This window comes from Carcharhinus amblyrhynchos, chromosome 3, assembly GCF_965287045.1.
Source record: "Carcharhinus amblyrhynchos chromosome 3, sCarAmb.v2.hapA, whole genome shotgun sequence".
NCBI lineage: Eukaryota > Metazoa > Chordata > Chondrichthyes > Carcharhiniformes > Carcharhinidae > Carcharhinus > Carcharhinus amblyrhynchos.
In genome coordinates, this window is record NC_137326.1 from 123,698,000 (window position 1) to 123,722,063 (window position 24,064).

The 24,064-nt window shown below is 42.9% G+C and overlaps 1 protein-coding gene across 1 annotated transcript in view; it reads right to left on the reverse strand.

The window, feature by feature from the left end:
* The window catches only part of LOC145341104 (sodium/hydrogen exchanger 9-like), a 384,640-nt gene that overhangs the window by 41,452 nt on the left and 319,124 nt on the right, over positions 1–24,064 (reverse strand). The window lies entirely within an intron of this gene.

Here is a 24,064-nt window from a genome sequence, read left to right on the forward strand (position 1 = left end):
CAGCATACAGGAAAAGATGGTTATCTAGATCAAGCATGTGAATGAATAAGCTGTTATGAGACATGTTTTAAAGGTTATCGTTAACTTTCTGTTGCTCATGTTACAGAGCTAAATGACCTCACCTGGCAGACTTTTCTCCTGAGGGACGGCACATTTTTCACAACCTAGTAAACCAGATAAGTAACTGGGACCCGTTTCTTGCAGACAGGGCATCTTATCACTCAAACAGAACAGCTACAGTTAACTTATTGAAAGGTTCTTTCATATTCTGGAAAAAGGAGTCGGTGGAAACAAATGGTGAGAATTTTGGACTCACGAGGACCAACGGAAGCTGAGGTAAAAAGGAATGATGCATCTTAAGAGGAAAATAGATATAGACATGAGGGAGAAGGGAATAGAAAGGGATGTGTTCGGGTTAGATGAAGAAGGGTGGGGGTGGCTTGTGTGGAGCATTAAGAGTGACATGACCCAGCCTGGTCAAATGTCTTGTTTCTGTGCTGTACATTCCACCCAATTCTCGAAATCAATATTGATCATGGAATCTTGAGGTCAACACTTTCAAATGTCAATCCATTTCGTCCCATTCATAGAATCATAGAATTCTCACAGTGCAGAAGGAGGACATTCGACCCATCGAGTCTGCACTGACCACAATCCCACCCAAGCCCTATTCCTGTAACCCTACATATTTACCCTGCTAATCCCCCAATACTAGGGTCAATTTAGCATGGCCAATCAACCCAATCCGCATATCTTTGGACTCACTGGCTCCTTCTCCATATCCCTGCAATTTTTTTCTCCTTTTAAATATTTATCCAATTCCCTTTAGGATAGCTAACTATTGAATCTGTTCCCATCACCCTTTTTGACAGTGCATTCCAAATCCCAACCACTCACTGTGTAAAGAAGTCTCTTCTCTTGTCAATCTAAGTTCTCTGGCTATCAAACCCTCAGCTTGGCTTGATAGACTTGGTGCAAGTTGGCCATGGAGAACTCTGGAACAGCTGACTGATGTTTCTTTATATACTTTGTCCTGTTAATATTGACTTTGGAGTTGAGTCAGATGTCTGATTTCAGTAACCAGGGTTCGACCCCTGTCTCTGGGGTTGGGTACAATCTTTAACCAAGGAGCCTGGTCCAATCCAGAAAGCAGGTTGAATCCTGACCCTGACCTATTACTTTTAGAGAGCATGTTCAAGACAGATGACCAATCACTGCATTTACTCATCTGCTGACAGATTTGCGACATTAAAAAAACTTTTATGAACAAGCACTCCCTTTGATGTCTATGTAATATCATTTCAAACATACAGTTCAAACCAGTTCAAGGGAAATTAGGGATGGGCAATAAATGCTGGCCTTGCTAGTGACATCCATATCCCATGAAAGAATGTAAAACATTCAGCTGCTCTCTGTAGTTGGGTTAAATCACATCTTTGTTCTGTTGTTTTGTGTTATCAATTTGTCTCCCAGGAGATTGAATGAACGGTAGACAAATAATGGATTATGAAAACCTGGGAGTAGTTAGAAAGAGCATAATAGATGTTTCGGTGTGCTTAGATGGAAAGTAATGGATATTTGAAAATGATTGATGGGAAATTAGGATTCACAAAATATTACAAACCATAAAAGCCAACCATAAGTGATTTATAATGACTCTATGGTCTGCAGCATAACATTACTGGTTTGACCTGATTCCAAGGTGTCTTTGTATATACTGTGTCCTGTTATATTGCCAATGTGGTAGAATGGGAATACTAGTCCTCAATAACAATGCTAATTATGTACCCACCATTGGTATGTGGTGACAGGAAAGGTTAGCAATTCTAATGCAACTGCTGTAGGTTGGTTAAGGAATAATTTGTGGGTACTTGCTTGCAAATTCAATGCAACATATCCAGCAAAGATTTTAACATAGAAAATAGTGCATTGTCAGGGATATTCTAAGCCTTCCTTTCCTCTAGTCCCCTCCCTCTCTCTCCCTTTCTGTAATGATGCACACTCACAGTCTTCTGAGAAATACAAAAGATACTTGTTAATTAAGAATGACTGTACAGAGACTTGCAGCACCCCCCAGCCCAGAGCAGCCCACCCAGCTGTCCCAGTCCCTATACATCTTTTGCATCTTCTGGGTGTCTTCTGCCCAAGAGATGACTCCACTCCTTGGGGTGATTGCCCACTCTCCATTATAATTGGCCCCCCAAGCCAGGTGAACCTCTTCTACCATGTTATCCTTGAATGGACAATCACCAAATCTTCCCTCCTAACAGACAGCTGGGCAATGCAGTATGCATACGAGCTTTTGAATTGAAAACAGAAAATGCTGCATAAACTCAGCAGGTCTGGCAGCATCTGTGACAAGAGAAACAGAGTTAATGTTGAAATGTTAACTGTGTTTCTTGCCGCTGTTTTATGACCTTGTCCGGCCAAGGCTCGTAAGATCCTGTCTGAGGCCAACAGAGAATGCGATTCTGTGAGCCTCGCCCACACAAGGCAGTAAAATTCCGGCCTCTCTCTCCACAGATGCTGCCAGACCTGTTGAATTTACCCAGCATTTCCTGTTTTGAGTTTAGATTTCCACCATCTGCAGAATCTTGCGTTTATTTGACCATTTCGTTTTCTCTACATGAGCTGCAAACCTAAAGAAACTGATCATCTTTTACTATTGAATGGTGCAATAATGACAACTGGCAAAAATGTGCTGAAACTCTCAGAACTCTCAGTAACCCTCCATAAAACTGAAGGTTTGCATTGTCCCTTACTGCGACGTGATTGTTCTTATTATCTGGCATATTGAGAAACTGAATGGAGTTGGGTCATTCAATTTGCAATAATTGTTCCACACATGGTCTGAATTCAGCCAGTTGCTTAAGGAGAAAAGTCTACAGACAGTAAACAGTTTGCTCAAAGGAATAAAGTTTGAATGACAAATTGGACACCTCTTAATGCCTGGGTCCAAAGCTGTGGCTCGAGCTTTTTCCGTCGGGGTTTGTTGTGACGTGGGAAATCCGGAGGATTAACTAAAGTAGTGAAAATAAATTGGAAGCAAAATGACAAAACAAGGACTCTGCCAAAAGATCCTTTTAAAGATGCTTTAACTAATGCTTGTTTTAATTGGTGTACTGGGATCTAAATAAATGCTCTCACCAAAGGGAATGTAGTAGGACCAGCTCAAACAAAGTGACTTTTTCAACTGGTTCCTTTATAGCTCCATACATTCTGAAAGAGGTTTGTTTCAGTTTGCCATATGATTCCTGTACTTTTGGTGAACTCTGCAATTCTCATAATGTATCGTTAAGAATGACGAGGGTGTAATGTGCTATTTAGTAGCCTGATGGGTGGCACGGTGGCACAGTGGTTAGCACTGCTGCCTCACAGCAACAAAGATCCGGGTTCGATTCCTGGCTTGGGTCATTGTCTGGGTGGAGTCTGTTGCACTGCACGGGTTTCCTCCAGGTACTCCGGTTTCCTCCTACAGTCTGAAAGACGTGCTGGTTAGGTGCATTGGCTATGCTAAATTCTGCCACATTGTTGCCCGAACAGGTGCTGGAGTGTGGTGACTAGGGGATTTTCACAGTTAATTCATTGCGTGTTAATGTAAACCTACTTGTGGCACTGAGAAAATAAAAATATAATGACCCCAACCATTGAAAGTAGCAAATAGTTGAAGGTGATCAAAAACAGCAAAATACACCAAGTTTATAATGACCACAAAGGCCCCAGTATAAGGCTCCAGCCTTGAACTCATTCCAAAATGCCTCTTTTTACATTGCATATAGAATTTAACCTCATCAATCTAAAACAAAGATTGTATAAATCTTTTTTTTTACAAAATATATTTTTCAAATCGATTAATTTGTTTATCCAACTACATGAGTCTAATCATTGTTTTTAAAATTAGATTCAAATTGATCAGTTCTGAAAAACGTCAATAATTTTTAAAAAAGTCATTGACAGGATTGTGGGTGTCACTAGCTGGGCTAGCATTTTTTTGTTCATCCCTACTTGTGCTTGAGAACAACTTAGTGGTGAGATGCCTCCTTGAACCACTGCAGTCCCTGAGGTGCAGGTATGTAGTGCTCTTAGGGTGGGAGTCCCAGGATTTTGACCCAGCGACAGTGAAGGAACAGCGATATATCTCCAAGTCAGGATGGTGAGTGACTTGGAGAGGAACCTCTAGGTAGTGGCATTCTCAGGTACCTGCTACCTTTATCCTTCTAGATGGAATGTTTGCAAGTTCGGAAGATGCTGCCCAAGGAGCCTTGGTGAATTCCTGCGTGCATCTTGTAGATGCCACACACAGCTGCAATTGTTGGTGGTAGAGGGATTGAATGTTTGTGGAATGGGTAGCAATCAAGCGGGCTGCTTTGTCCTGGATAGGACTGAGCTTGTTCAGTGTTGTTGGAGCTGCACTCATCCAGGCAAGTGGAGAGTGTCCCATCACACTCCTGACTTGTGCCTTGGAGGTGGTGGACAAACTTGGAGAGTCAGGAATTATTTGCGACAGGATTCCTAACCTTTGACCTGCTCTTGTAACCACAGCAACTTTATGGCTAGTCCCAGACGGTTTCTGATCAATGGTGGACCCCAGGATATTGTTCTTGGGAGATTCAGTGATGCTAATGGCATTGAATGCCAAATGCAACAACTTTTGGAATCAATGAAGGACAAATTACACAGCGGCAGCTGAAAAATAAATGAATACAAATACAGTACAGTAAAAGTACAGTAACAGAGAACTGAGGATAGTTAGTTCATTCAAAGTCTCATATCATCCTTCAACTCAACTAACTCATCCACCTATTTGTTATTCCTTAACAAAGCAAAGTCATGCTACCAGATAAAGTGATACGGAATGTGGCAATCACTTTTTTCACCTGGAATTGCATCCAGTGTAAAATTATGAGATGAAAAACACTGCATTCTGTCACTTTGTGCTTGTAGGGAGCGTGGCTCTTTGGAACAGTGTCCAGTTTTGATCTGTATTTCTTCCTGCTGGGAATACAGGGTTACTAAATTTACCAGCTGAAGTGAAGTAGTATCAGAATAGTCTCAAGTTAATTTCCAGTGTGATGAAAAAAGGGTAAGATGGTGGTGTAACGGTAATGCTATTAAATTAGCCATCCAACAGCACGAGTTCAAATTGCACTGGTATTTGGGGCAATTTGAATTCAACTAATTCATAAGTCTGGAATAAACTACTTGTCTTAGCAATGATAATCAGGAAACTAGTAAATTGTTGTTAAAAAAAACCCATCTGATTCACCAATATCCTTCAGGGGAGGATATCTGCTGTCCTTACCTGGTCTGGCCGACACATGACTCCAGATCCACAGCAATGAGGCTGACTCTTTACTGCCCTCTGAAATAACCCATCAAACCATCCGTTCTCACCACCACAAACACCTACTCTAGCGCATTTAGGTATGGGCAATAAATGCTGGCAATGCCACTGACGCACACACATCCCAAGGAGCGATTTTCTAAAACACCCACAGCAAAAATAAAGAACAATATTCAGTGAGAGAGAATAACTGGGAAATTGAAATAACGAGCAGCACGTAGAGGGCATTTTTGTTTATAAGGGTAAGACATATTGTTGGGCAGAGAACAGAAGTGAACACAGTGATTGATGCCAACATGGATTTCCAAAATGGGAAAACAAACACCGCATGTTTTCATGAGCATAAAAGGAAAACAAAAATAGAAGCCAAAGGAATTGGAATGGAAAGGCCTGCGTGGCCAAAAACACACTTGAAGCTGTGACTAAGTGCACACATGTGTCTGGTTTAAGTGCTTCTGCAATGCAAATTCATGATTGCTTCTATTAGTTCTGTTTTTTTTAAATTTTGGTGGGTAGGGTGGGCAGGAGGGGCGTTATTCTTTCTGGCACTAGTTTTTACGCTACAGTACAATGAAGGTGCTGTCCCTAAGCATGGCTGGGCTGGAGGCAAATTGCCTCCCTACAACTTCTGATGTAGAGTCTAGGCAGCTGAAGTTGATTTTTCTGTAGCTCTCCAGCTGTGGTTGAAGAGCGTCACTGTTCTCATCTTGCAAATCACATGTACCGAAAGGTAATTCTCAAAGAAATACGACTGCCAAGAATCAACTCACACATTGTAATTTCATGCCTGAGCCACTCAAAATAGACTTGGATTTTCAACTTCTGCATTAACGACAATAATTCACAGGAGACTGTAACAGTCAACTTATTACAAAATGCAGTTATGCCTGGACAAGCTATAAACTGTAAAGTGCGAATTTGAATTGTGTTGCACAGGGAACATCTCTGGCACATAACATTCTGAGATTGCATTGCCAACTGCGCAATATTTCTTCCCATTCAATCTTGGCCAAACTCTCAAGTTTCGATAGTTAGTAATAAGTAGGGAGGTTGAAAAAAGAAATCAATAAGAAGCAATCTGATTTTCAACATCTAACGCTCGGGCTCAAACAACCTGGTGGACAATTGCTACTGTAATTTCTGAATGAATTGCTCAGTAAAAGCTGTGACTATTTTCATTATTCATTCATGGGATGTGGGTGTCGTTGGTTGGGCCAGCACTTATTGTCCATTCCTAATTCATAGAATCCCTACCATGCAGGAGGAGGCCATTTGGTCATTGGATCTGCACCGATTCTCCCAACAGAGCATCTTACCCAGGCCCACCCCCTGCCCTATCCTCAAAACCCCATACGTATTTATCCCTCCCTAACCTACACATCTCGGGACACTAAGAAGCAATTTGGCATGGTCAATCCACTTACCCTGCACTGCATTGGGCTTTGCCCTTGAGCTAGGTAGCTTGGTCAGCCATTTCAGATGGCATTTTAAGATTTATCTGCATGATAAGGGACTTGCTTCTTGAGTGAAGTTATGTTGCATCAAGGACAATGTGGCAAAGCTGAGTCTTTCATGAAGCAACACTGCAAACACAGGAACTGGATCAGAGGGGAGTAGAAACTGTCTAGACTGGCGCACTCAAGGTGCTGAATGGAGGAAAAAGAGAATGGTGTCTCCCTAGTCCATGGCAGATGGATACAAAGATGATTTTTTGTGAAATAGTTGAACCAACAGGGCAATCAGTGCAAGCAGTGGCAGATTTAGGCACAAGCTAAACAAGCTACAGCTTAGGGCCTCACAAAATTTCAGGTTTACAATGAAGAGAACGTTTAAGAGTGGATACATGAAAGAGTATCCAAACGACGTTGATATTAACCTTACGGAGGAACTGAAGCATGCTTATGTCAAGCAGAATAATCCAGGAAAAGAACAAATTTGCCATAAAGATCTGTATCAAATCATCTTCCAAGACAAGGTTAATTTAGTTTTCCCTAATGTGGAAGCAATATTACAATTATTCTTAAGTATGATGGTAACAAATTGTTCAGGAGAAAGGTCATTTTCACAGCTAAAGAGAATCAAAAATGAACTCAGAGCAACCATGCCTCAAGACAAACTGCACTTAGCATCATGTGCATAGAAAGCAACAAGCTGTGTAGCATATCATTTGAGGACAAAATTCATGATTTTGCTTTTGAGAAATCAAGAAAGAAAATGTTTTAAGTTATATCTGATATCAGTTTTCTGATGTTGCAAATGATTTCATTATTACTTATATTAATAAAAGTGATCCTGATTACTTATTTTGTCAGCATTTTGTGTATATATTAATGTATCTTAAAATTATTTTAAAAATTACATATAAGTATTGTTTCCAGGGTATACTGTATTATAATCTATGAGAGATCAAGCCAGCCTAATGATACATATGTAATCAGTAAATGCATTCATTTGAAAATAATTTGTATTTTTCACTTTAAATACTTTGCTATTAAATAATTAAAAGGCATAATTATGTTTTCAATTTTTTTGTGGTGACCCAAGGTCCTGTTTTGGTAAGCACCTTTGTGAGACCTTTTGGTGTAACTTCTTAACAAGGGGCCTCCAAGCTTTATAGAGCCTCACCAAGTCTAAATCCGGCACTGGTTGAAACTTTTGCATTGTTTCTGCACACTGGGCTTAGCATGCATGGGGCAAACCAAAGTTGGCAGTTACAGAATCCTCAGGGAAGCAACCAAGCAATGTATCCAGATAGGCATTTGTCCTTTTTCGGGCACAACTGGCAAAAAGAAAACCTCCAGAACACAATCTTAACACAGCAAACAGTGTTGAAAGAGCTGTTCTGTGTGTGACTGCCACCTGAACCTGTGCGAGTGCAGGCCACTTCAAAGAGGGAAGAATCCCGATGACAAGGCTGGCTGAGTGCTCTGCCAATTGCTAACATTTAGCCACCTTGCTTGTTTCCAGGAAAAGTCTTTTTGCAACCAGCTCAACTGCTGAAAGTTCTTAAATTATAGCCCCCAAAAAATAAACTAGTAAGCTATTTATATATTTATGGAGCTACGTATGATAAAGTAAGGTTCCCCTGTTTCCAATTATTTGCTTTTCAATGCTGCACATCCTTGTTGAAAGCTGTAGTAACAAGCCAGGAGAGGAATGTTATACTATGCCTAGGGAGCAAAGGTGGTCATCCTAGCTAGTCTCGTGTACCTAAAGGAGTGAGGAAACTTATTTTTATTGGAGCAAAGCTAGATAGCCCTGAGGCAAAATAATATAATTTAGTTTTGTTTTAAAGCCACTTTTATGTGTGGCTGACTCATACAAGGCAGATTGCTGGACAGTAAACAAACAAAATCACTACTTATTTGTGGTGTACTTAAACATTTTTTTAACTTTAAAGCTTTAGCACCAGAAGTATTGCAACTTATTTTGTATCTCAATATCTGCAGCTTTGACATGGGTTCAGATGCACAAAAAGATTCACCGCCCTCTGCATGAAGAAATCTCTCCTCATCTCTGTCCTAAATTACCTCCTCATATCCTGAGACAGTGACTCCTTTAGTTTTTAAGTTTTTATTTATTAGTGTCACAAGTAGGCTTACATTAACACTGCAATGAAGTTACTGTGAAAATCCCTTAGTCTCCACACTCCAGTACCCGTTTGGGGACACTGAAGGAGAATTTGGCATAGCCAATGCACTTATCCAGCACGTCTTTCGGATTGTGGGAGGAAACTGGAGCACCCGGAGGAAACCCATGCCGACATTAAAAGAACATGTAGATCTCCGCCCAGACAGTGACCCAAGCTGGGAATCGAAACTGGGTCCCTGGCACTGTGAGGCAGCAGTGCTAACCTACTACTGTGCAGGTTAGTGTGTGAATTGTGGAGTTAGCCAGGTGTCACACTCGGTTTTAATCTGTCTAACATCTCCTCGTTAAATATCCAAGTAAGTTCAGTGGAACTGCCCAAAGTCTCTGATTCTAACTCAGTGGTCCCAGGGAACAGGGTAATTGCCTGTTGATAGCTGAAACTTCCAAGATAATTCCCATGGAGGTCTGACACCAAGGGAGCATTTGACCAAGTGTGGCAGCAAGAAGCCTTAGCAAAACTGGAATCAGTGAGAATCCGGGGAAAAGTTTCCACTGGTTGGAGTCATACCTGACACAAAGGAAGATGGTTGTGCTGGTTGGAGGTCAATAATCTCAGTTCCAGGACATCATTGCAGTAGTTCCTCACAGTGGTGTCCTTAGCCCAACCATCTTCAGCTGTTTCATCAACAAGCTTCCTTCCATCATAAGGTCAGAAATGGGGATGTTCACTGGTGATTGCACAATGTTCTGCAGCATTTGGGACTCCTCAGATACTGAAGCAGTCCATGCCCAAATGCAGCTAGATCTGGGCAATGTCCAGGCTTGGGCCGACAAGTGGCAAGTAAAATTTGCGCCATATAAGTATCAGGCAATGACCATTTCCAACATTAGAGAATCTAACTACACCCCTTGACACTTTGGTAGGAATAATGGTAGGAAGGACTATTACTTATGTGGCGAAAAACTGCAGCAGGCGACGGTGCAGAGGGACCTCGGGGTCCTTGTGCATGAGTCACAAAAACCCAGCTTGCAGGTGCAGCAGGTGGTCAGGAAGACTAATGGGATGCTGGCCTTCATAGCGAGGGGGATTGAATATAAAAGTAGGGAGGTCTTGCTGCAGCTGTATAGGGCACTGGTGAGGCCGCAGCTGGAGTACTGTGTGCAGTTTTGGTCGCCGTACTTACGCAAGGATATTTTGGCCTTGGAGGGAGTGCAGAGGAGGTTTACTAGGCTGATACCGGAGTTGAGGGGGTTGAGCTATGAGGAGAGGCTGAATAAACTAGGCTTGTACTCGTTAGAGTTTAGAAGAATGAGAGGAGATCTCATTGAGACATATAAGATGATGAATGGGATGGATAGGATAGAGGTGGAGAGACTCTTCCCACTCAGAAAGGACAGTAGGACTAGGGGGCACAGCCTCAAGATAAAGGGGGGGCGGTTTAGAACGGAGTTGAGGAGGAACTTCTTCACTCAAAGGGTGGTGAATCTCTGGCATTCTCTGCCTGTTGAAGTGGTGGAGGCTGCCTTGCTAAATATTTTTAAGACGCAGGTTGATGGGTTTTTGATAAGCGAGGGGATTAAGGGTTATGGGGAGAGGGCGGGAATGTGGAACTGAGCCACGACAGATCAGCCATGATCTTATTGAATGGCGGGGCAGGCTCGAGGGACTAGATGGCCTACTCCTGCTCCTATTTCTTATGTTCTTATGTTCTAAATGGCATAACAATCAGTAAATCCCCCATTATCAACATTGTGAGGGGTTAACATTGACTTGAAACTGAACTGGGCTAGCCACATAAATACCAGGGCCACAAGAGCAGGTCAGAGGCTTGGAATCCTGTAGCAAATAACTCATCTCCTGACTCCCCAAAACCTGTCCACCATCTACAAGGCACATCAGGAGTGTGATGGAATATTCTCCACTTGCCTGGATGAGTGCAGCTTCAACAAAACTCGGAAAGCTCAAAACCATCCAGGACAAAGCAATGTGGGGCTTGATTGGCCTTACATCAACAAATATCCACTCCCTTCACCACCGAAACACAGAGGCGTGTATCACCTACAAGGTGTAGCAACTCACCAATGCTCCTTAGACAACACCTGTCAAACCCACGACCGCTACTGGAAGGACAAGGGCAGCAAACACATGGGAACACCAATACCTGGAAGTTCTCCTCCAAACCACTCACCATCCTGACTCAGAAGTATATCACTGTTCCTTCACTGTTGCTGGGTCAAAATCCAGGAACCCTCTTCCTAACAGCACTGTGAGTGTACTGACATCACATTCACATGAACTACAATGGTTCAAGAAGGCAGTTACTCCATCACCTTCTCAAGCCCAATTAGGGATGTGTGATAAATGCTGGCCTAACCACATCCCATGATTAAATAACAAAAAAAAATTAGGGGCTTTTCTATGGCGGGGATTGTGGCAAGTTGGGAAATTTCACAACTTGAGCTATCTGCCTCAGTCATAAAACTTTGGGTCAATGATTTCCCCAAATTAAGATGTGTGTGGTTTCTCTTAAAGCATTAATTTATAAAGTGTAAAATATTTTACAACTAATTATAGATATTTCTTGATAAAAGCAAATTATTGCGGATGCTAGCATCTGAAACCAAAAGAGAAAATGCTGAAGAATTTTAGCAGGTCTGGCAGCATCTGTAAGGAGAGACAGGAGCTGACATTTTAAATCCAGATGATCTTTGTCAAAGCTCATAGATAGATCAGCTCAGTAGGTATTTCTTGCCTAACAGAAGAATAATGACATTGGGAACATCTTATCTCACTGCCGACTCTACCTCATACCTTTTCTGCTGCCAATATATTCCACAAATGTAGCATTTAATTTGCAAATCAAAGATCAGCTATGCTTCCCAGTTTTGTTGCCATCACTAGCCTGACTCAACACAGAAACAGGCCACTTGATCTGGGGCTGACACTTTTTGGTCAGTGAGTATCACTCAGTTCAATCCCCCCATCTCCTGCCTACACCCCACCTCCTTAACAGTTTTCCTTCTCAAGTAACTGTCTAAATCCATGTTTAAAGTATTGATGGTCTCTGCCTCTTCCAGAGTTGGTTGGAAACAGAAGCTATATGTGTTGAGTACAGACTTTGCAGTGAAAACTGAAACTGCCTGTGAGTAATCATTACATAATTTATAAAAATAACGCTGCTCTGAGTTTGTGACTAGATGCTTTATGCATAGCAGCCACTTACAGCCTAACAGTTGGCAGTGCTGCAGGGTGGATGTAGTGTGTGATATAGGCAGAACAGAAAGTGGATAAGAAAGGGGAACTTGAATACATAAACGTTTCAAATACAAAATAAACAGTGGACTGCTCTTCAGTTTCTGTTGCAGCTGTTTTCTGATTGTCTGAAACAACATTACACATACACCTTATCTCCTGCTACTGAAAAATCACACTAACTGGCTTACCACTTACAAGGCTGCAGCATTTCTGACGCAGAAAAAAATAAAAGATGTCAGTGCAATAGTTAACAAGTACTTCTTCCTGAGATTGTACGAGTGCCTTGGGAAAACGCACGCGCGTGGGAATGTTGGGAATATTCACCAGTTCTCTGAGGGTGACTTGGTGGTCTGCTGTGGGAAGTATTAATAAAATAGAGCAGTGTTCTCTGAAGGAGAAGTACATTCCACTGTGGAAGCAGAGGTGCAAGCTGTGTCTATAGACATAGAGCAAACGAGGAGGATATTTTCTGGCATTTGGAAGACACTACGACAACGGATGAATGAACACCGCTCGACAATCACCAGGCAGGTTCTCTTCCTGTTGGGGAACACTTCAGCAGTCACGGGCATTCAGCCTCTGATCTTCGGGTAAGCGTTCTCTAAGGTGGCCTTCACGACACGCGACAGCGCAGAGACTGATAGCCAAGTTCTGCACACATGAGGACGGCCTCAACTGGGATCTTGGGTTCATGTCACACCATCTGTAACCCCCATGACTTACCTGGACTTGCAAAATCTCACTAACTTTCCTGTCTGGAAACAATACATATCTTTTTAACCTGTGCTTAATGCTCTCTTCACTCACATTGTCTGTACTTTTAAGACTTGATTAGCTGTAAAGACTCACATTCCAATCATTATTCATATAAATTGAGTTTGTGTCTTCAAATGCCCTGTTTGTGATCAGAACTCCCACCCACCTGACGAAGGAGCAGCCAGTTCCGAAAGCTAGTGGCGTTTGCTACAAATAAACCTGTTGGACTTTAACCTGATGTTGTGAGACTTCTTACTGTGTATACCCCAGTCCAATGGCAGCATCTCCACATCACACACATTGGGAAGAGCAGCAGACATTAGTGTAGCCCACCAGCTCATTAAATTATCCCTGTAATATTTTTATATTTGTGGGCAACACTGACATGACAGTGCCCACTGTCCACCCTGACTGCCATGAGAAGATGGCAGCGAATCAACTCTTAGGGATTGTTTGTGCAAACCAAATGGCTTGTCAGGCAATTTCAGAGGGCATTAAAAAGCTGATCCTGTTAATGTGTTCCTGTATTAACCACCTCATATCTTGCAGTGACGAACTATGAAACTGAATTTAATAAATCTGATCATTTGTCAGTTAGCATCAGGAAAAAAGTGACCTTGACAGCAGCTGTATTGGCATCAAAATCCAACTGATTTAGTAACGGAGGGACACTTGTCATCCTTTGACATCCTAGAGATTGAATAGATTGGGTCTGTACTCGTTAGAGTTTAGAAGGCTGAGGGGGGATCTTACAGAGACATATAAGATAATGAAGGGGATGGATAGGGTAGAGGTAGAGAGATTCTTCCTGCTTAGAAAGGATAGCAGGACTAGAGGGCACAGCCTCAAAATAAGGGGGGGCAGTTTAGGTCGGAGTTGAGGAGGAACTTCTTCACTCAAAGGGTGGTGAGTCTCTGGAATTCTCTGCCCGTTGAAGTGGTGGAGGCTACCTCGCTGAATATATTTAAGTCACAGGTAGATAGGTTTCTGATAGACAAGGGGATTAAGGGTTATGGGGAGAAAGTGGGAAAGTGGAACTGATCCACTTCAGATCAGCCATGATCTTATTGAATGGCGGGGCAGGCTCGAAGGGCTAGATGGCCTACTCCTGCTCCTATTTCTTTTGTTCTTATGTTCTTATCCTTATGTGGCCTGGCCCATATGTGACAACATGGCTGTTTTTAATGTTCTCTGCGGTATACATATCTGTATATTACAGCTCAGCTATTTGTGTACCTTCCGCATTATACACATCCCAGAGAGAATGGAATGAATGGTTTGTTTCACACTTGGGATAATACTTCCCCCAAAGTGCTGTGATTCGCAGTTTTAGCTTGGATCTTGGCCATGCATGCTGTGTCCCGCTGGCAATTGAGGGGAATGAGTAACCCAATCACGGTGTAGCCCACCAGTCACACCAGCTCATTAAATTATCCCTGTAACATTTTTATATTTGTGGACAACACAGACATGACAGTGCCCACTGTCCACCCCTTATGAGAAGATGGCAGCGAATCAACTGTTAAGGGTTGTTTGTGCAAACCAAATAGCTGGTCAGGCAATTTCAGAGGGCATTAAGAAACAACCACCAGCACAAGCATGCTGCATACGTTCATCAGATTTAGGAGCAGAATTAGACTGTTCGGCCCATTGATCTGCTCTGCCATTCCATCATGACTGAAACGCTCCTCATCCCCATTTTCCTGCTTTCTCCCCATAACCCTTCAACCTGTTACCAATTAAAAATCTGTCTAACTCCTCCTTACTTTTTACCATTTATATAGATGATCTGGAGGAGGGAACCGAGTGTAGAGTGTCGAAATTTGCTGATGACACCAAGATTGGGGGAACGGCAAATTGTGCGGAGGGTGTGGAGAGTCTGCAGAAGGATCTAGATAGGCTGGGAGAATGGGCCAGGAAATGGCAAATGGAATTTAATGTTGGCAAGTGTGAGGTGGTCCACTTTGGTAGGAAAAATGGTAGGAAGGACTATTACTTACGGGGCGAAAAACTGCGACGGTGCAGAGGGACCTCGGGGTCCTTGTACATGAGTCGCAAAAACCCAGCTTGCAGGTGCAGCAGGTGGTCAGGAAGGCGAATGGGATGCTGGCCTTCATAGCGAGGGGGATTGAATATAAAAGTAGGGAGGTCTTGCTGCAGCTGTATAGGGCATTGGTGAGGCCGCAACTGGAGTACTGTGTGCATTTTTGGGCGCCGCACCTGCGCAAAGATATTTTGGCCTTAGAGGGAGTGCAGAGGAGGTTTACTAGGCTGATACCGGAGTTGAGGGGGTTGAGCTATGAGGAGAGGCTGAATAAACTGGGCTTGTACTCGTTAGAGTTTAGAAGAATGAGAGATCTCATTGAGACGTATAAGATGATGAATGGGATGGATAGGATAGAGGTGGAAAGACTCTTCCCGCTCAAAAAAGACAATAGGACTAGGGGGCACAGCCTCAAGATAAAAGGGGGGCGGTTTAGAACGGAGTTGAGGAGGAACTTCTTCACTCAAAGGGTAGTGAATCTCTGGAATTCTCTGCCCGTTGAAGTGGTGGAGGCTGCCTCGCTAAATATTTTTAAGACGCGGGTTGATGGGTTTTTGATAGGAGAGGGGATTAAGGGTTATGGGGAGAGGGCGGGAAAGTGGAACTGAGCAGCGACAGATCAGCCATGATCTTATTGAATGGCGGGGCAGGCTCGAAGGGCTGGATGGCCTACTCCTGCTCCTATTTCTTATGTTCTTATGTTCTTAAAGTTACTCACTGTCCCAGCATCCACTGCTATTTGGGGTAGCGAATTCCACAGGTTCAGAACCCTTTCGGAGAAGTAGTTTCTCCTCAACTCTGTTTCAAATTTGCTATCCCTTTTTCTAAGACTATGAACTCTCGTCCTTGAATGCCCCATAAGAAGGAGCAGATGTTCCATGCCTACTTCATCCATCCCTTTTATCATCTCGTGTACCTCAATTTGATCTGCCCTCATTTTTCTAAATTCCAGACAGTATGGGGCTGAACTGTTCAATCTCTCTTCATATGAAAAACCCCTCACCTCTGGAATCAATCTAGTGAACCTCCTTTGAACTGCCTCCAATGCCACTACATCTTTCCTCAAATGAGGGGCCAAAACTGTGCACAACACTTCAGGTGTGGTCTCACCAATGCCTTGTACAGTTGCAACAATATTTTCTCACTGTTATATTCTACTCCCTCAGCGATAATTGCCAATATTTCACTTGCTTTCTTTATTATCTGCTGCAGTGAAATCCATTCACACAAGGGGTGGCAAGGTGGTACGTTGGTTAGCACTGCTGCTTCAGAGCGCCAGGGACCTGGGTTCAATTCCAGCCATTGAATTGACCGTCTGTGTGAAGTTTGCACATTCTCCCTGTGTCTGTGTGGGTTTCCTCCAGGTCCTCCGGTTTCCTTGAACAGTCCAAAGGTGTGCTGGGTAAGTGGACTGACCATGCTAAATTGCCCTTTAGTGACCCAAGATGTGTAGATTAAGGGGATTAGCAGGGTTACAGGGATAGGGTCTGGGTAAAATGCTCTATTGGAGAGTTGGTGCAGACTCGCTGGGCTGAATGGCCTCCTTCTGCACTGCGGGGATTCTGACATTCAGGTTTGTTATATGGGCTCTATTTCTAGCTACGCAGTAAAGGTTTTGAACCAAGTGCAGTGACACTGCCCTTCGACAGTAATTGCAGTGAAGATGTTGCATCTTGGATGGTTGAATCTGCCACTTACATGATACACCCACAGACACCATACTAGCCAATTTGCAGACAATCTTCTCTTGTGGTTGTTAGAATTAGTTGAAGAGAAACAAAGGTTCCCCTGTTTCCCCACTCCTTGTTTGACCACAAGAGTTTTTTTTGAAAAAGAATGCTTGCCAATTCAGTGAATAGTTAACTATTTACATGCTATGGCCAAAAGGCATGGACAGTTTTCCTTGAGTTCTTTTTCAAGAAAGAAAGAACATGACATTTGTTGTAGTTAACCCAATCAAAGAAAAATAATTTAAAAATGCTCCAACTTTCATGAGTACACTCAAAGTTCATGCACACAGAAATAGATTAAGTGGGAGGATATTTTAAGCAATTTACAATCCAGCAAAGTGAAAAGGTAAATGACTCTTGGAGGCTCGTGATTTATCTGGCTTCAGGCTGGACTCTATGGTCATTCTGAGTTTGATGTTGTGTTCTAAAGATGCAGGTGGATGATTTATCTGTATTTTTAAGATGTGGAGATTCTGGCATTGAATTGGGGTGGGCAAAGTAAGAATTCGCACAACACCAGGTGAAAGTCTAACAGGTTTATTTGGAATCATGAGCTTTTGGAATGCTGCTCTTTTATCAGGTGAGTGGAATCACCTTTTTTTTAGGTAGTAGCTGCTAGGTTGAACTCTTTTCAAAGTACACTGTAGCACATTGAAAACCAAAAATCAGCAGACAAGGTTCAAAATTGTAACTTGCATGGAGAGAGAGAGGGACAGAGAGAGAGAGATCTTGCTTCTTCACCACCTCACTGGTCACCATCTAGTCTGCGGAGAAAACAGGTGCTTAAGCATACGAAAGGTTAGATGGTTTTTCACAAGATCCTCCTCTCTCTCTCCTCTCTTTTTCTCCAACTGCCCTTTTACCCCAAAAATGGTTGTGGTTTGGTGGATTCCAGTCCATGGTTTGCATGGTTAGATGATGTCTGGCCAAGTTATTTCACAGCAAGAGTCCTACTTCCAAATGGTCCTGTTTAATAACTATCCTGTTTAATAATTTTTCTCTACCCCGTTGTGTACAATGGCATTTTCCTGGATGCTTTGATAATGCGATAAGAGATGGCCCCCATTCATACTCCTAGGCAGCTGTTCCTGGTGAGGCTTTGCAGACAGGTCGCCTCCATTCCAATAGCTTTGGAGTGCAGAATGTATAGTGCCATATATTTTCAGCCATATTTGCCAGTGATTTCAAGTCCTTTGGAACGTGGTTTGAGGTGGCTTAAAAATAATCTACTAATAGCTTCCAGCTGGTAAATTCGTTAAGTCATTTTTCACAAAGCAGGGTTTCATATCAGTGGCATAAAAGCTTGATAGTACCTCAGTATGAGAGAGGATTTGTCTCCTGGTCAGCCTACAGTAAATGGGACAGCTCAGTGAAAATCCTTCTTCCTAGCAGCTATTGACTGAGGTTTGGGAGGTACAGTAATAAGTCTCACAGCACCAGGTTAAAGTCCAACAGGTTTACCTGTAGCACGAGCTTTCGGAGCATTGCCCCTTCATCAGGTGAGTCTTGGGAGCTATTCACTGCCTGGGAGATATTCATCAGACCTTTTTTGCTGATGGGTAGATGTGTGTGGTCTGCGAATACAAGTGGCTCTGATATCAGAATTGAGTTACAACAGGAAGAATTCTGATGGTGCCTCCCCTCTCTCTGAGACGGATTCGAATAAAGAAAGAAATTCTATTTAAAAAGGTGATACTCTTAAAAAGGATGCTGATGAGACACTTTGTGAACCACAGAATTCAGAATTATTGTCACTGATCCTGAATTTCAACAACAGGTACATAATAGATTAAAAAGTAATTGATCTTTCTTAACCAGTCCAATTGGGTTAGACAGCTCCATCTGTTGCAGATTCAGCCTTTATTATTCCAAGAACCAATAATGATGACGGTTTTTTTCTCCTGTACTTGGATGCCAGATTGACGAGTACGCTAAATGAATTCATGAGATTTTCTTTTAAATCAGCTTTTCCAATCAAGTCAACTGGAGATTGCTGTAAATGCTCTGACAGCAGCTGTGTTTTGGCACCGTACCATCTTCCTGCCACCATATCTTCTGGGATTATCAGGAATAGCCCTTTCCAAAAACTCAGCTGAACGTCTCATCTTTTAACTTCAGATTTCTGACATTTTCCTCTTTGATCTTCTCTCAGATTCTCACTGCCTTGGCTATTCATATTTCACTAGTTTCCTTAACATCTTTTTCAATATTTACTCAATGTTTTACCTTAACTTGGCTGAAATGATCTGTTATATCACTTGACAATCATTTGATGCTACTGCTCTGTGTCTTTTTCCCTTCAGGTCGCCTCCAGTGAAACTGTGCCTGTCCTATTAATATGTCCAGGGGATTTTCACAGTAACTCCATTGCAGTGTTAATGTAAGCCTTACTTGTGACACTAATAAATAAACTTTTAAACTTTACGTTTGCTTGTCTCTTGAATTCTTTCAGTTCTGAAGAAGGACATTAACCTGAGATATTGAATGTTCACTCCTTACTCATAGAATAGCCCTTCCTGCTCGGTGGGATATTAATAGTCCCACCATAATAAATGGCAATTTAAATCGTCTGTTCCATCTGTTGGGAGGGTGGGGGTTGGTGGGGAGAAACAATGACGACGCCATTACATCCTGGCCCTGATGCACTCTTCCAGTCTTGTTCCTGTTTCAAATTTCCTGCAGTTGCTGTGAATTTGAATGTCTGCTATGGCTGGTGTGGGGGTGGCATTAGGGAAAGGAGAAAGATCAACTTGTGCTTCACTCACACTTCTCAGCAGTAGACAGAGCCTTTAAAGTGCTACCTTTGACGTTAGCTTTTTCCTTATAGTTCCGAAACTTCTTAGTTTGGACAGAGCATTATTAAGCCGATGTGTCAATGGTCACATCCTTACACAGCAATTCATTAATTTTTCCTTGGGATACTCTTTACCAGACAACTTTAAACATTAAGGATAAGATGCCGGGACTGTGAAGACCGATTAGCGTCAGAGGTAATCAAAACCAAGAAAAGTCTGCTTCACAGTAACAAAGCAAGAGATAGAATCATTGAATCAATATTTATAATTAACTTAAAATTATTTGCCATATTTGAATAAGACTATAGCAAAATCTACTTCTTGTTTCCACTCAGTTAAATAGTATTGCATATTATAAATTCATACGTTCATAAGACATAGGAACAGAATTAGGCAATTTGCCCCATCAAGTTTGCTTCACCATTTGATTATGGCTGATATGCTCCTCATCCCCATTTTCCTGCCTTCTCCCCATAACCCTTCAACCCATTAATAAGTTCATAAGATAAAGGATATAGGATTATCATAGCATCCTACAGAAGGAGGCCACGCAGCCCATAGAATCTGAACCGACCACAATCCCATGCTATCCCCATAACCCCATGTATTTACCCTAGCTAGTTGCCCTGACACTGAGGGGCAATTTAGCATTGTAACCCCACACATTTACTCATCCATCTAACTTGCACACCTTGCTGCACACTAAGGGCAATTTATCATGCCAATCCACCTTTGGAGTGTGGGAGGAAACTGGAGAACCCAGATGAAACCCACGCGGGGAGAATGAGCAATCTCCACACAGGCAGTGACTCAAGTCAGGAATCGAACCCAGGTTCCTGGCGCTGTGAGACAGCCATGCTAACCACTCTGCCACCATGCAGCCTTTCGAATATATTAATTTGGCGGAAATTATTTTTACACCAATCTATTCTTTCTCTTCAACGGAAGGTAAGGGAGTTTGTGCTAGGCATTTGTTTATGCTGTTAAGTGGGGGGGGGGGTTGCCACCACATTTTGATTTACACGTGCTTGCGGAACAGAAAGAAATAAATGGACAACACATTATCCATTTACAGTGGGGTGGTCAACTGGGGCTTCATGAACTGAACACAGCTTTTCCATTGCTAAGGTATGGCTTTGCACACCAGAGAATGGATTCAGTTGCTATGTAGGAGATGCAGAAATGTTTCTGGAATAGGCAGCTTTCCTTCTGTTCTGGCCTGCCCAAGCAGTGTCTTTTAACTATTCTATCCAATGCAGCTGGCTAACTTCAGCTGAGCTGTGTTCCTATGTTTGGTGACCGAGACTGCCAATTTCACAGCAGTGATGTTAATGTCTACGTTACAATCATAGAAACCCTACAGTGCAGAAAGAGGCCATTTGGCCCATCGAACCTGCACCGACTACAATCCCACCCAGGCCCTACGCTCCATATCTTACCCACTAATCCCTCTAAACTACGCATCTCAGGACACTAAGAGGCAATTTTTAGCAAGGCCAATCAATCTAACCCGCACATCTTTGGACTGTGGGAGGAAACTGGAGCACCCGGAGGAAACCCATGCAGACACGAGGAGAATGTGCAAACTCCACACTGACAGTGACCTAAGCCGGGAATCGAACCCAAGTCTCTGGAGCTATGAAGCAGCAGTGCTAACCACTGTGCTACCGTGCTGCCCATCATGTGTGTTTGGGGTTTGAGTCACAGAAAACCGGCGCTGGAGACCGACACAGGGATGTAAGTGGTTAGTGTGGTTTTTAGGGAAGTGGTTTGGTAACAAGATTTAAAGAACAAAGAACAACCCAGCATGGGAAACAGGCCCTTCTGCCCAACGAGCTCACGCTGCCATTTCAACAAAGCATTTTCCTACACACCCACCTTGTTCGGTGGGTTCAGTTTTGGGGTTTTTTGCTGGGCCCATTTGTGCTAGTTGTGGTGACAATGGAGGATCAGTGCAATATTTCAAATTCTCAGTAACAATCACAGTAATTAAAATGACGATTCTCTGAACGCAGCAACATATGAATTGTATATGATAGTTTAAAGGATCACTTCATGTTCATTTTACTGTCAACATTTATCATGGTGTATGGAGAATAACACCATTGTTATCTACGTTTCTATCAGCCTCTCTCATTTTTTTTTAACTTGTCCAACATTGCAACATTGACAGACTACTGAATCAAAGAGTAAAGTCAAATCTGTCCTCCCCAAACATTTACACAAAAGTGCACAAGTTGTTGGGAGACAGTATGAAGAATGAAGAATAAGTGAACTTTGCCTTTTGCATAGCAGGCCAATTATACTTCCCCAGTTTCCCATCAGTCAAATTGACTCTATACAGACCAGAGGTCAAACTTCTAATGGATGTACTCACTTATCCATAGAATCCCTACAGTGCGGTGCATTTGTCCCATTGTGTCTGCACCCACTCTCTGACAAAGCATCCTACCCAGGCCCTTTCTCCCACCCTATCCCCGTAACCCCATACATTTACCATGGCTAATCCATCTGACCTGTACATCTTGGGACACTAAGAGGCAATTTTAGCACGTCCAATCCACCTAACCCGCACATCTGTCGACTGTGGGAGGAAACCGGAGGAAACCCACACAGACACGGGGAGAATATGTAGATCCCATACAGACACCCAAGGCCAGAATTGAACGCGGGTCCCTGGTTCTATGAGACAGCACTGCTAGCCACTGCACCACCATGCCTCCCATGGGAAAATCTAACACATTCCTTGCTTTCCTTTATATTATGAGGCTGATTTTATAATCTTATGTCAGCGACACAGGACAGTTGCTCATTTGAACACTTTACCAGTCTGCAATGCTGTGGATTGAGGTCAGTAACTTTGTACTTTATTATAGTCTCACTCTGTAAGGTAGTATAATTAGTTTACGCTTGTTCTAGAAGGGAAACCTCAATGAATCCAATTTAATCTGTATTCAATTGTAATGCCCTATTAATATCCTGTGCCAGAAACTGAAGTGGACCAGCCATATAAATACTGTGGCTAGAAGAGCAGTTCAGGGGCTGGGAATTCTGTGGAGAGTAACTCACCTCCTGACTCCCCAAACCTGTCCACCATCTACAAGGCACAAGTCAGGAGTGTGGTGGAATACTCTGCACTTGCTTGGATGAGTGCAGCTCCAACTACACTCAAGGACTATTCAGGACAAAGCAGTCCTATTGATTTGCGCCCCATTCATCACCTTAAACATTCAGTTCTTCCATCCCCAACGCAGTGTCAGTAGTGTGTACCATCTACAGGGCGAAGTGCAACAACTCACCAAAGCTTCTTTGATAGCATCTTTCAAACCCATGACCTCTACCATCTAGAAGGACAAGAGCAGCAGATGCATGGGAACGTTGCCACCTTCAAGTTCCCCTCCAAGCCACATAACATCCTGACTCAGGAATATGTCGTCATTCGTTCACTGTCACTGGGTCAAAATCCTGGAACTCTCTCTTTAACAACACAGTGGGTGTATCTACACCACCTGGACTGCAGCAGTTCAAGAAGGCAGTTCACCATCACCTTCTCAATGATAATTAAGCATAGGCAATAAATGCTGGCCTAGTCAGCAACATCCATTTCTTGTGAAAGAAGAAAACAGGAAGAAAATCCCCAAAGAAAGTTTGATCATGTGCATAAACTTTGCAATCACCAATATTAGTCCAAATCACCAGGTCGGCAAGATGGATGGATGACTGGGCTTTTCAAAGGAGCAGTGGTGAAGGGACCAGTTCCTCTTGCAGCTGAACTTGAGTGGAAAAGCATGCGTTCAGTTGATTTGTGCCATTGAACTTTGCTAATTTGCTTCTGGATCAAGAAAATTCGCCCTCTGACACTGGCCTCTCCTAGTTCCAAACTGAGTCATTCAGATACTCAAAGTATGCTCCGGGGATGCCTCCCAGTATAAATATTTTCTGGAGCAGTAAGGAACATTGCTCACATCCCACGTTGCTATGGTAGCATGGCGGTTAGCACTGCTGTCTCATAGCATCAGGGACTTGGGTCACTGTCTGTGAGGTGTTTGCATTTTCTCCTGGTGTCTGTGTGTATTTCCTCCAGGTGCTCCGGTTTCCTCCCACAGGCCAAAGATGTGCGGGTTAGGTTGATTGCCATGCTAAATTGACCCTTAGTGTCAGGGGGATAGCGAGGGTAAGTGCATGGAGTTATGTAAGTATGTGGGGTCACAGAGATAGGCCCTGGGTGGGATTGTGGTTGGTACAGACTCGATGGACAAATGGCCTCCTTCTGTACTGTATGATTGTATGACTTCTCCCAACTCTTTTTCCTCCTTGCTTTGCTTCATGATCAGCTGCAAAGCCTTCCATCACTAAGCTCTGGAATTCATAGAATCATAGAATCTCTACAGTGCAGAAGGAGGCTATTTGGTCAGTGGAGCCTGCACCGACAACAATCACACTCAGGTCCTATCCGTATGACTCCGCATATTTACTCTCCTCATCCCCCAACACTAAGGGGCAATTTATCAAGGCCAATCAACCTAACCGCATATCTTTGTTCCCTCA